Consider the following 13,227-nt stretch of genomic DNA (forward strand, 5'->3'; position numbering starts at 1 on the left):
AAATTTGGGAGTTTGAGATTTGCAAATAATAGCCACTATATATAAAAATACATAAAAAACAGATTTCCTCTGTATAGCACAGGGAACTATATTCAATATCTTGTAATAACACTTAATGAAAAAGAATATGAAAACATATATATATGTGTATATATATATACACACACACACACGTATGACTGGGCATTATGCTGTACGCTAGAAATTGACACACTGTAACTGACTGTACTTCAGTTAGAATAAATAAGTAAATTAAAGTGTTAAATATACACAAAGTTGATTAAACCCCAAACTCAAGAGATGCATTTATTCATTCTTTCATGAAAGAATTAGCATTCATTCTGTGTCCATCTTGGTGCTGTCTGCTGGGAGTACAAAGTGAACAAAACAGACGTGGTCCTAGCCCTTAGGTTGCACAGGACCTGTAAGTAGAGATTACTTGTTTTTAGATTTGTTGTTTTACTGTGATAAATACTGCTGTCAATGAGCATGCCAGACGTTATTCTGAACGCACATTACCTGGTTCTCAATCAAGTCAAGCAGGTATAGAATCCTTTCCCTTGCATACTTTCCAGGTCCTATGAGAATTTCTTGTTCTGCAGCTTCTCTTTTATAGATGCCTTACAGATCAGCTCAAGACTGTTAAAAACACTCCTTCTGCAGAGAGAATGAAATATCATCCCTCAGACCTCTGCTTCCTGGTTACAGCAGCATTCCAATCATGCCTTTCTGATCTTGATTGGATTTGGGATATTCCAGATCTTTTTTTTTCTCCTTCAATATTTAGGACATTTCAACCAATATCAAAAGAATTTATAAAGACTAGCTCAGCAGAGGAATACTCACTATCCAGCTAAAGAAATAAATTATTGCCAGTGCATTTAAATCCCTGGTTTATATGCCTCTCTATCTTTCCTGCCAGAATTGAGCACTACCCTGAATTTGATGTCCTATCATTCCATTACATATTTATATAATTGCATGATAGATATATATATTATTAAGCAAAACATGGAATTGTTTGGTGTGGTTTTTACTTTATATGGGGATATCATACTGTATTCATTCCATCACAGCTTTTTATTTTGAATGAACATTATATACCTAGAGAGGAAAAGGCAGATGTAGGGTAACCCCATCCTCAAATTTAATTTGTGATATCAATATGTCCTGTGGGGACAACTGGCATCGTTCAAAGTCCAAGGACCCCCGTTCCTGGGCTCTCAGAGGTCTGCCTGCGATCTCTCAGAAGATAAAGCACATTCTTTCCTGGGTATGTTTGCCCTAACAAACAAAAAGCCCTAGGTAATGCCTCATCTCACAATGCCTTGGGCTGGTTTGTTTCAGCCTATGCCTCCACCTTATCAGAGTCATAAATCCCATCACCCTTCACAGACCCTAAACTTCTTACCTTACCTACAACCAATCAAAACACTTGTGCATGAGCTGATCACGCAGCCCCCAACCCATTGTGTTCACCAACTCCTCCCCCCAATAAAAGGCCTTGGCCACTGACCCCGATGCTCACGTAGGCACCTCTCATCTTGCTGTCCCGCTGCTGTCTATGGCAGTGTAACTTAATAAACTCTTTCTCATCCTTTGCCTTTGGTAAATTCTTTTACAACTCATGCACCAGCCCGCTGCATTTCCCAATGTGTCCTTCTATATCGCTTTAGCAATTTACAATCTCCTTCAGGGACCCCTACCCCAGTAATACATAAGAATTCTTGTTGCTTCAAAATGTCCCCCAAATTTGGTGTTGTCCAACTTAAAAAAATTGTGTAACAATGATGCATTTAAAATTTATCTGTTTGCTGTTTAATTGACATCCCCTTAATAATCAATATGTTGATTATTTTCATATGTTTTCATATGTTTATTGGTGATTTGTCTTTTTCACTTTGTAAGTTGCATATCTGCAAGAATGTAAGTTCCATGAGTATAAGAACTTTGTATCCCCAGCACCATGAATAATGCCTAATACATTATAGATATTCAATATATTTGTTGAGTTGAATATTTGTGGACCAATAATATCAGTTGACTAAATTGTGTAGGGGAGGAAAAAGTTTTCCTCAATCTACTGAGGTTCCCAGGCTGAGTCTAGAAATTAAACTGACAAAAAAAGATTAACGGGACAAAAGCATATAAATTTATTCAACATAGGATTTATGGGGCATGAGAGCCTTCATGAGGAAATGAAGACCCAAAGAAACAGTTGGACCTGGTAGGTTTAATGAAGAGTGAGTAATTGTGGAGAAATACGACAGGTTGAGAAGTATGAGCCAATTGTAGTAAAGCCCGGGTGGGGGGTAGGGGGGGAAGCTTAGTAAGACCTGTTTGTTGAGATTCTTCACCTGCCTTTGTTTTTGGAAATAAAGATTCTCCTTTCCTTTAGGTATAGGGAGGGCACCTTTCACAGGAGGGTTTTATAATCTGTTTCAAGAAAAGAAAGGCAAGGGAGGGAGGAGATCAGAGGAATCTTTCTGTTTCTGCTTTCTCAAACTCCTTCAGCTGAAAATATTCATAACACTAAATATATTTGGGGCCAACATGTCCTGAACCCCATCAATATCAATGACAGTTTGGAACTCATGCCGTTTTTAAATGTCTTTTTTGGGGAGTGATTTGTCAGGTTTCCAAGATATGTTTTGAATGCTAATCTTTTGTGGACTCTGTGTGTACCAAGTATCTTCTCTCAATTTACGGCTTATCTTTTCCATTAAAAAAAGTGACTTTTTACGCACAGATGTTTTTCATTTTGATATTGCTTTGCATTTAACATGTAAAAGTCAAAGACGGGTGTCTCAACTTGCCAGGTGGCCCTAGTCCTCGTGCTCATTCAGGAATCCAAGTTTCTTCCCATTTGTTCCTGTTGCGTGGTTGAAGCAAGGTTGTAGCTACATCCATGTTCCATGCAGCAGGGAAAGTAAGAAGAGCGTGGCGTGAACACACATGCTCCATTAAGGGAAGGATATTGCACTTAAAATGTCTGCTCACATTCAGCTGGGGAGAACTTATTCACATAACCACATCCAAGTGCAACAGAAGGAGAAATGAAGGCTCTGGCTGGGCAGCTGTGTGCTCACTGTGGCCTTCTTGCCCTTGGAAGAAGGAGAGAAAGATTTTAAATGTACAGATGACGGCTTCACCATCGGGGAGCTTTAGCTCTTTTTCTATTACTTGGAAGAGTTCACATAGTTGTGATGATCTATTCCTTAAAGGTCTAATACAATGCATGTAAAATCTTAGGGTTCTAACATTTTTTTCCATGGGAATATTTTAAATTTAAGTTAGAAGTACTTTACTGGTGATAGAACTATTTGGGCTTTTTATTTCTTCTTGAATAAGTTTTCATAAGTTGTAATTTTTCTAAAAATTTGAATTTTTGATCTAACATTTAAAATTTATTGGCACAAAATATTTGTATAATTACTTTTTCTTTTTTCTTTTTTGCTTGGAGGAGTTAATTAGGTTTATTTGGTTTTTCAGTGGAGGTGCTGGGGATTGAACCCAGGACCTTGTGCATGCTAGGCACTCATTCTACCACTTGAGCTATACCCTGCCCCCTAATTACTCCTTAATCATTGTTTAAATATTTGCCAAATCTGCCGTTACATCACTCCCTTTTTTGATCCTAATATTAATTATGTCTGACTTTCCTTTTTTTTTTCCCGCTTAGGTTTGCCTACTTTACTAGTCTTTTCCAATAACCAACGTTTGGCTCTGTAGATCTCCTTATTGTGTCTTTGCTCTTTAGTTTGTTGTTTTCCGCTCTTATTTATTTTCTCCTACTTTTATTTATTCAATTGTCTATTTTTTAAACTCCTTAAACTTTTTAATTTCCAGCCTTTCTTATTTCCTGGTATAAAAACTTCACCACCACCACTACCATCCCCCCCCCAAAAGAAAAATTCTCCACATATTGCAGGTTTAAAAAAAATTGGTGGGGGAGGTAATTCTGTTATTATTATTATTGTTGTTGTTGTTGTTATTATTATTATTATTAAAATGGAGCTACCAGGACAGAGCCCAGGACCTGCATGCTATACATTGCCCTCTACCACTGAGCTATACCCTCCCCACATCCCAGTTTTGATGCTTGGTATTTTCATTATCACTCGATTTAACTTTCCTAATTTCTGCTTGATTCCATGGGTATTTTTTAAGGGGTATTTTAGATTACCAAACAATTTTTAAGTTAGCTTTTGATTAATTTTGAATTGAATGGCATTACAGTCAGAGATTGTGCATTATCCTTCTTCCTTACTCTAGCCCTTTCTCCTTGAACGAAACCTGTCCTTCTTAACCCTCTCTTCCTCTTGGAGAAAAGAGGTTTTCAGGAGGCCCTTATCATCCTCTTATACTTGGTCACTAGCCCAAGTGACACGCAGCATTGCCCGATTCCTAGAGTGAGCAGACCACAGGCTCAAACTGCAACTCACTTTTCGCCCACTATACACAGCATTGCTTGAAATACTAGAGGTGTCATTTATTGAAGGCTCACCATGTGCCAGGCATAGTACTAAGAATCTTACATACGTTACCTTATTTAATCATCCCAACAAGACCATTATTCACCTCCATTTTGTGGATAAGGAAATCGAGGCACCAAACGATTGTCACTTTTTCCAAGTCATGCAGCTTCAAGAGAAGACCTCAGTGTTTGTCGAACTCCAGAGGTTATGCTAGGTAAGTACTTAAATGAGGTTTGTTAAACACAAATTACTCCTTTTGGTAGTTCATGGCCAAAATGAAGTTTATTGCCGCTGAGCCATGTGTTAATAATACTTTTCATTTTCACTTTACATAAAACACTCAACGCTTGTTGAAAATACTCAGAAATTTGGAATTATATTCCTTTTGGACTATTTCAAGTCATTTATGATACAACAATGTGAAGAATTACAAGATAGCTGCTACCTTTCTTTTATTATCAGCTGTTTTTGTGTTACATGTTTTTCTGACAAAGCGATAGTCACCCTCTAACCACATCCTTCTAAATACTTCCTGTCAATGCTGTTATAGCTCAGGAAATTACAGATTTTCTGAATTGTTTAAGATAATTTAAAACCTTCCCCAGAAGTTACTTCTTGTTGTTTCTTCTTTTTGTCACATAACTTTTCTTTTTCCTCATAATATATGTCATTTCCCACAATTAATTACATATATATTAAGAATTTTGTATTGCATATTTATGTTCAAGTGAATAAAAGTAAAAAATTAGAAAAAAACGGCATAGATGTCCTGGAGAAACAATTTTTTAAAGTTTGTAGTATTTTCTTTCTTTCTTGGTGCTTTCTTCTTGACTCTAATGACAATAAGCAATATTTAAAATTACTTTTTGATTTTAATTATCTACTGCTTCTACCATGAAGTGAAAGAAAAACTTATAATATGTATAAGTTAAAATAATGGAGGTAGCAATGACTAATCTACATTTTTTATTATGATAAAATATATATAATAAAATTTACCATTTTAAGCATTTTTAATTGTAAAATTCAGTAGCATTAAGTGCACTCACAATGTTGTATAATTACTATCCATTTCCAGAACTTTTTCATCATCCTAAGCTGAAACTCTTTACCCATTAAAAAACAGCTGCCCGTCCCCCCTCCTCCCAGCCCCTGGTAACCTCTATTCTACTTTCTGTCTCTATGAATTTACCTATTCTAGGTGACTCATATAAGTGAGATCAGACAATAGTTGTCCTTCTGTGTCTGACTTATTTCCATTAGCATAATGAATTCGGGTATATCCACGTTTTAGCATGGATCAGAATTTCATTCCTTTTCAAGGGCAAATAATATTCCATTGGATATATACCACATTTATTGATCCATTCATCTATTGATGGATATTTGGGTTGTTTCTGCCTTTTGACTAATGTGAACAATGCTTCTATGAACATTAGTATACAAATATCTATTTGAGTGCCCACTTTCAGTTCTCTTGGTTGTGTACCTAAGAACGGAATTGCTGGATGGTACGGTAATACTATATTTAACTTTTTGAGGAACCACCCAACCATTTCCACAGGGCTGAATCATTCTGCATTCCCAGGGGCAATGCACAAGGCTTTCAGTTTCTGCCCATCCTTGCCAATATTTGTCATTTTCTGTTTTGTTTTGTATGTAAGAGCTTAACCTGGTGGGGGTGAGGTGATATCTCATTGTGGTTTAATCATCTGCATTTAAACCTTCATTTGAAAGGCAAGGAATTTAAATTAAGAGAGACAAAAGGACTTCCCTCCAAACTTACAGTTAGTAGGTAGTGAAGGAGAAACTAGAGTTAAGTTCTCCTAACTCAAATCAAGTTGTTTTCTTCTTCACTGTCTTGCTTTATTATATCATTATAGTATTTTCTATTTGGCTCTGTGTATATTCTATCTGACTTACTTGTAGAGGTGGAATAGGGCAGTGCCCATGCACTGTTAGGTTTAACTGTATGAGGTGGTTGCTTTTGTAGGCCAACACAATCGGATATCAGAAACTTTGTGTGGTTCAACTTCATATTGAAACATGCTCCTATTATTAAGGATGTGTTGAGGGAGGAAAGTAAAATTTCAGAAATTATCTACAAAATTATCTACAAAATATTGAAAGAAAAGTTTTTGGTGGATTTTGGAGGGTGAAAGGACAGAAAACTTTCTGAATATACAGAGTAGTTTATTGTTCCTTTAAATTTGGATTCCATTATGACTCTATCCATGTATAATTAATTAATTAATTAATTAATTTTATTGGAGTATAGTCAATTTACAATGCTGTGTCAGTTTTTGGTGTACAGCATAATGTCTCGGTCATTATCCATGTATATTTTAAAATATATTCAATATATTTCCTTCTAATTCTATAGACTTTTAAATTAATTGTATCTTAAGACAGATGAATGTCTTTTTGTTGTTGTTGAATTTTTTTAAAGACCTTTAAACTAATATAAGCCAGCATCATTTTCATATTCTCAGAACCACCCAATTTTTATTCATATTTAAAATGATACACGGGAAAGAAAGGGTTATTGTGTAGCAGGTCTGCCATTAATTCTCTTTTGCTACTTGGAGACACTTCTGGGAAAGAAGGAAGGGAACAGATCTGGTCTGTTTTCTTGTGAACATGTTACGTGTCCAAACTCATTCTGCTCACTGCATGACAGGTGAATATATCGGGAGATGAGGTGTTGGGGCAAGGAACAATGACTTTATTTGGAAAGCCAGCAGACCAAGAAGATGGGGGACGAATGTCCTGGAGAGCCATCTCCCCCAAGTTAGAATTCAGGTTCCTTTTATGCAGAAAAGGGGAGGGGGTGTGTTTGGTTGTTGCTAACTTCTTGGGGTCAGAATCCTTTGTTCTTGCAGCCGTCCAGGTGGGTCAGGTCATGATGTGTCTGCAAACCTCCAACAAGACAAATGTTATTCTCAGTTCTGCAACTTCTTATCTCTGTATGAATGGGAAAGTGTTATGCCCTTAAAGCTCAGCGCCTGGACAATATGCTGCCCTATATATTTCAGGCTACAGACAAGATCTCTTACAAAAGGTGCAGAACCAGTATGACTAAGCACAGGAAACAGAGCAGAGTTAGAGCTAAAGGAACAGATGTAATACAAAGTTGAATTTGTTCTTCCCTATTGCAAACATTCTAATAAATAGACCTTCCAGCAAAGAAGCCAATGGTATTGTTACTGAGTCCAAACTCATTCACTTGCCACACAACAGGCCAATAAGTCAGGAGACAAAGTGTTGGGGAAAGGATTAATGACTTTGTTCAGAAAGCTGGCAGACTGAGAAGATGGCAGACTAATGTCCTGGAGAATCATCTTCTCCAAGTCAGAATTCAGGCTCCTTTTATACTAAAAAGAGGAGAGGATGTGCTTGCTGCAAACTGCTTGATGTGGAATCCTCTGTTCTTGCAGCCGTCCATGTGGGTCAGGCCGTGGTGTCCCTGTAAAACCTCCAACAAAACAAATGTTGTTTTCTATTCTGTTACTTTTTATCTCTATATGAATGGAAAAGTGTTAATATCCTTAAAGATCAGAGCCTTGGGAATAGGTTATCCTGTGTCTTTAAGGCTCTAGGCAACATTCTTTTACAAAAGGTGCAGAACCAGCCCAGGAAACAGACCACAGGGTTAAAGCCAAAGGCATAGGTCTAATATGGAGTCAGATTGGTTCTTTTCTATTACAGTATTGCTGTCTGAAGAGTCCTTATCTATGGGATGCTTTTAGCAGAATGTATGTAGTTGTCTAGGACTGCTTATGGTAACCACACCTGGAATCTGTGAATTTAGGAAAAGGCTTCCTGGAAAATGTTATGTAAGCTGTGTAACTACCTGATTATAAAATGGATATTTCCTGATGAAAACGGACCTTTTTGCATGTGACCTACACACATTGCTTAGAAACCTTGTCTGTAAATTGTGGTGAGAGTGGTGGTGATGGTCCCAGATCCCTCCCTACTTCACCCACGTCTCATGATTACTTGTATCCTTGAAACTGTAGAGAAGCTTGATACAAGTTTTGGTGAGTTTGATTTGACAATCTGATCCTTTGTGTTAGCCCGTTGTGTGAATTTTGGATGTCACCCATAATCTTCTAATTCATAGCCACATAACATGTAAGATGTATCCAAATGAATACATATAATGGGCCCCCATTCTTTTTAATGCATGTATAGTATTCTATTAGGTATAGGTATCACAATTTATTCATTCAGTTTCCTATTGAAGATGATTTTGATTGTTTTTATTCTTTTTGCTATCATAAATGTTGCTGCATTGAAGATCCTTGTTAACAGATCAGCTTGCACAATCTACAGGATAAATTCTTACAGGAAGAATTTCTGGGTCAAAGGATTTGTGCATTTTCAATTTTAAGAGCTCTTGTCAATTTGTTCCCTATAGAAGTTACAAATTTATACTCCCATCAATTACGAGGAGGAAAAGGCTATTTCTTTATATGCTTACCTCACCTTTTCCAAACCAAAATGTGAAAAATCTTTACATCATGTCGGAGCCAGCCGACAATCGATCAGGTCCAGAAACCTGTGCTGCAGGACTGAGAAAAGAAAGACAAGACTAGAAGGTGGGGTTGAGAGGGTCTCACTCTAGCCCGCAAGACGCTAGGTCAAGAGTGGACCTCGAGTTTATTTCCAGCAGTTAATTTATATGCTTTTAACCCATTACTTCATGCATTCCTGCATGTAGGCAACGGTACTGTTTTTATGATCTATTAACAATGTGTACTAAAATCAGTAACTTGTGCATAGTTACATACATCATTATTGTTTATAGTTCTCATCAATCAAGACTAACCGTTCCCCAAGAGCTAACATCGTTAATTACGGTTATTGTTCCTCTAGGCTAACATCGTGACTTGTGTATTGGTAACTCAGGTGATTGTCACTAAGATCACTAACTTGTGTGACTTGTGTATTAGTAACTCAGGATGTTCCTCCGGCTCCAAACACACCCGGCGCATTCCTCAAAGGGGTGGCGGGACAGAGATTGTCTTTGTTAGATCAACCTCAGAGCCTGACGCCCTGCACTTTGGGAGTTTAGGCCCAGTCTCTGTGCTCGGCAGTCCTCAGGTCATGAGTGGCCCCCCGCAACATCATTTATGTTTAATTTGCTTTTCTCTTATGGATACAATTGTTATCCAACAAAAGTTTTTTATCTTGATGCACACTGAGGCCAAAGAAACCAAAACAGAGTTTGTTGCAGAGAAAGGTTTATTGCAGGACCAAGTAAGGAGAATAGGGGCTTGTGCTCAAAAGCCTGGATGGTTTCTGGAGAGACGTTTTTATACGCAAAATTTGAGGTAAGCGTTGCAGGGCGTGCAACTGTCTTCTGATTGGTTGATTGTGAGGTACCAGGGTGGTGCTCCAGAGGCTGAATTCAGCGTCTTTGTCTCCCACAGACATTTCCAATACCATTGGAACTGATGTCATGTACAAAAGTGACAAAGCAGCCTGCACTACACCTTTGACTTGCTACAGAAGCATCTACCTCTGTGCTTTACTCAAAACTAGAAGCTTATGTGTTACCTGGAAAATGAGAATGAGAAACACACCAGCACAGGTTGTCAGTTCAAAGAGGTCCTCTGAGCGTGGCTCCTCTTTCTTCCTGGGGGACAATGCAACAAGCAGCTACTTCTCTCACTGTGAGGCTGGAAAGAACGGGGGCTAGTACAGGGATCTCAGAGAATCAACCTTATCTTGGGAGACCACTGCCTGAGGAGTAGTCACAAAAAAAATTTTTATTCAGGGGAAAACTGCTTTCCTTAAACAGCTCAGGTTGATTAGTTTGGGGTTTGGATGGAGGTAGATATTCAGGGCTTTAAAGTCCTTGAACTCTTCCAGGTCTGCCAAAATGAACCTATCCTATGTCTCAGGGTCTGCCTTTTGCCCACAAGTCTCTGTACTTTTAAAAAAGAGATCCTAATAGAACTGAATATCAGTTTTGCTATAATCTGCAGCCATTAAATTTAGCCCCTGCACTGATGTTTGGCTGTATTGGCTTTACAAATTCAAAGCTCTTGTGGAGGCTTTTTAATCCTTTACTCAGTTTCTGAATCAATGATCCAAAGCCTGTGATTTGTCCTCTACCCTTTGCAGGACCACCATAAATCCCTCAGATCTTCATAATCTCTATTGTCACCACAACAACTACCTGCCATAGTGATTTGATCTCCCAGTGCCCTCAACCTGCACAGCATCTCATTCTACAAGTGATGCTTGAGGACTTGTAATGCCACTATATTCTGTGAATGATCAGTGTTCACTTTCCTCCAGCAAGGGGGTTAGCCATTGCTTCTCAAATATGTTATGAACTTAACCCAAGAGTCCCATTTTGAAGGACTGTTTCCTGGGACCACTTCTGGTACCAGTCAAGATCCAGTAGGAAATATTGAACATTTAAATAGAGACGTTAAAAAGAGTTTAAGAAAAATATAAATCAATTGATTTTTGACAGGTGTACTAAAACAATTCAGTGGGGAAAGAATAGTGTTTTCAACACATAGTGCTGAGGCAATTGGATCTACATGCAAAAGAATGATGTTGGAGCCCTACTTCCTCCTTCCTTCTTCCTCCTCCTTCCTCCCAAAACTCCATATTCTTCACATAAAAATTGACTCAAAGTGGATCAAGGACCTAAACATAAGAGCTAAAACTCTTAGAAGTAAACTTAAGTATAAATCTCTGTGACCTTGAGCTAGGCAATGGCTTCTTAGGTATGACATTAAAAGCACAAGCAGTAAAACAAATTCTATCTTCATCAAAATTAAAAAGTTTGTGCTTCAAAGGACACTATCAAGAAAGTGAAAAGGCAACCCACAGAATGTGAGGAAATACTTGCAAATCAAATCTAGGGACTAATATCCAGAATATATTAAACAAACAAATAAACAAAAACCAGCTCTTAAAACTCAACAATAAAAAGACAAATATCCCACTTAAAAATGGACAAAGGATCTGAATAGATATGTCCCCAGAGAAGATATGCACATGGCCGATAGGCAGATGAAAAGATGAGCAATATCATGAACCATCAGGGGGAATGGAGGCAAATCAAAACCACGATGAGATCCCACTTCATGCTCCCTGTGACAGGCGTACTCACTTTTCCCTGCATCAAGCTGTCCTTCTGTCTCTTTCTCTCTATTCCCATCTGTAATTGTATCCAGTTTGTAAGAACTAAGGACCTGGCTTTAAGAATTTTTTTTTTTAAATCCTGTCTTTGTAAGTGTCCGTCTCAATCCTCTCAACTCCTACTTAACTTAAAATGTTTTTATTTAAAAATTATTTATTTATTTTATTGAAGTATAGTCAGTTACAATGTGTCAATTTTCTAGTGTACAGCATGTTTCACTCATACATATACTAAGTTAGCAATTTTTGGACTCCATTTTTCCTGTCACCCTGTGGCCTGAAGAATGAGTAAAAGTAACTCTTAAGTTATTAAAAGAGCAGGGTGGGATGATATACATTGAAAATAAACCCAACCAAGCCAACAACATCACAGCAGAAGCACCTTTCCAAGACCCTTGCAGTCATCACTTTTTAGGGCCCAGTTATGTTGGAGAAGGAGGGGATTCTTTTTACTTATAGAATCTTCAAACTAATAAATATTTATTGAGGATCCTTAGCGTTTACTAGCGAAGTGCCAGGGCTGCGGCAGGTAACCCCAGAACAGACATGAGCCCTTCTTCTGTGGAGCTTATTTTTATTAACTTTACAGGACCAGCTAGAATCATGGGCTCAGTGTGGGCACCATTTCCAGTCTTTTGTGGAGAAGAAAATGTTTGCAAATACTGAAGAGCTGAGCCTTCACCGCTGTTACAACATTGTCTCCAACTGCCTTTTTAATTCAAGGCCTTTTTCATTACAGTCCACATCCCAGAATCAAAACTTGACTCAAGAGTAGACAGGGCACGGCACAGGCTTAGAGAGAGGATGGGAGGCCGTCAGAGATGCCAAGGAAATCACGTTGTATGTATCAGAAGGGAGAAAAAGAGCTTGTCTTGTTACCTAAGAAATTCCTTTGGAGATTAATGAGGAGGTAATGTAAGACGTACAAGATAACATTCTCAATTCTAACAGCTCGTAACCTAGAAGAGTTTCCAGACAGTGGAATAGCTTCCCCCAAACCAAAGTGGTCCACCCTCCTTTACCCGCATCCCTTGTAACTGAACGCACCCATGCAGTGAGAGGTCTTGAAAGCTGGGTCTGGGATATTGTAAGACCTTTTGCTAAAAGTGGTGTTTGCTTGCATGCAGAATTACCTACTCTATATTCTTAGGATAAGATAAGTAAACTGGTTTTAGAAAACACATTATGTTTTGTTAGTCTTTCCACCAGTCCAGATTAGTATCAGGAGTGGCAGTTGACATGAAGTTGATGTGATCCCTAACTCCAGATGGCAAAACCCTTATGCAGCAAGAAAAAAAGACAGGGAAATAGAATTTGGATTATGTCCAGCTAAAATGCTTCTGCACTGCAAAGGAAGCAATGAACAAAATGAAAAGGCAACTTACGGAATACAAGGAAATATTTGCAACCATATATCTGATAAAGGGTAAATAGAGCAAACACATATACAAAAAACTCCTACAACTCAATAGCAAAAATAACCCAATTTTAAAAAATAGGCGAAGGAACTGAATAGACATTTCTCTAAAGAACACATACAAATAGCCAACAGTTACATGAAAAGATGCTCACATCACCA

This window comes from Vicugna pacos, chromosome 34, assembly GCF_048564905.1.
Source record: "Vicugna pacos chromosome 34, VicPac4, whole genome shotgun sequence".
Taxonomy (NCBI): domain Eukaryota; kingdom Metazoa; phylum Chordata; class Mammalia; order Artiodactyla; family Camelidae; genus Vicugna; species Vicugna pacos.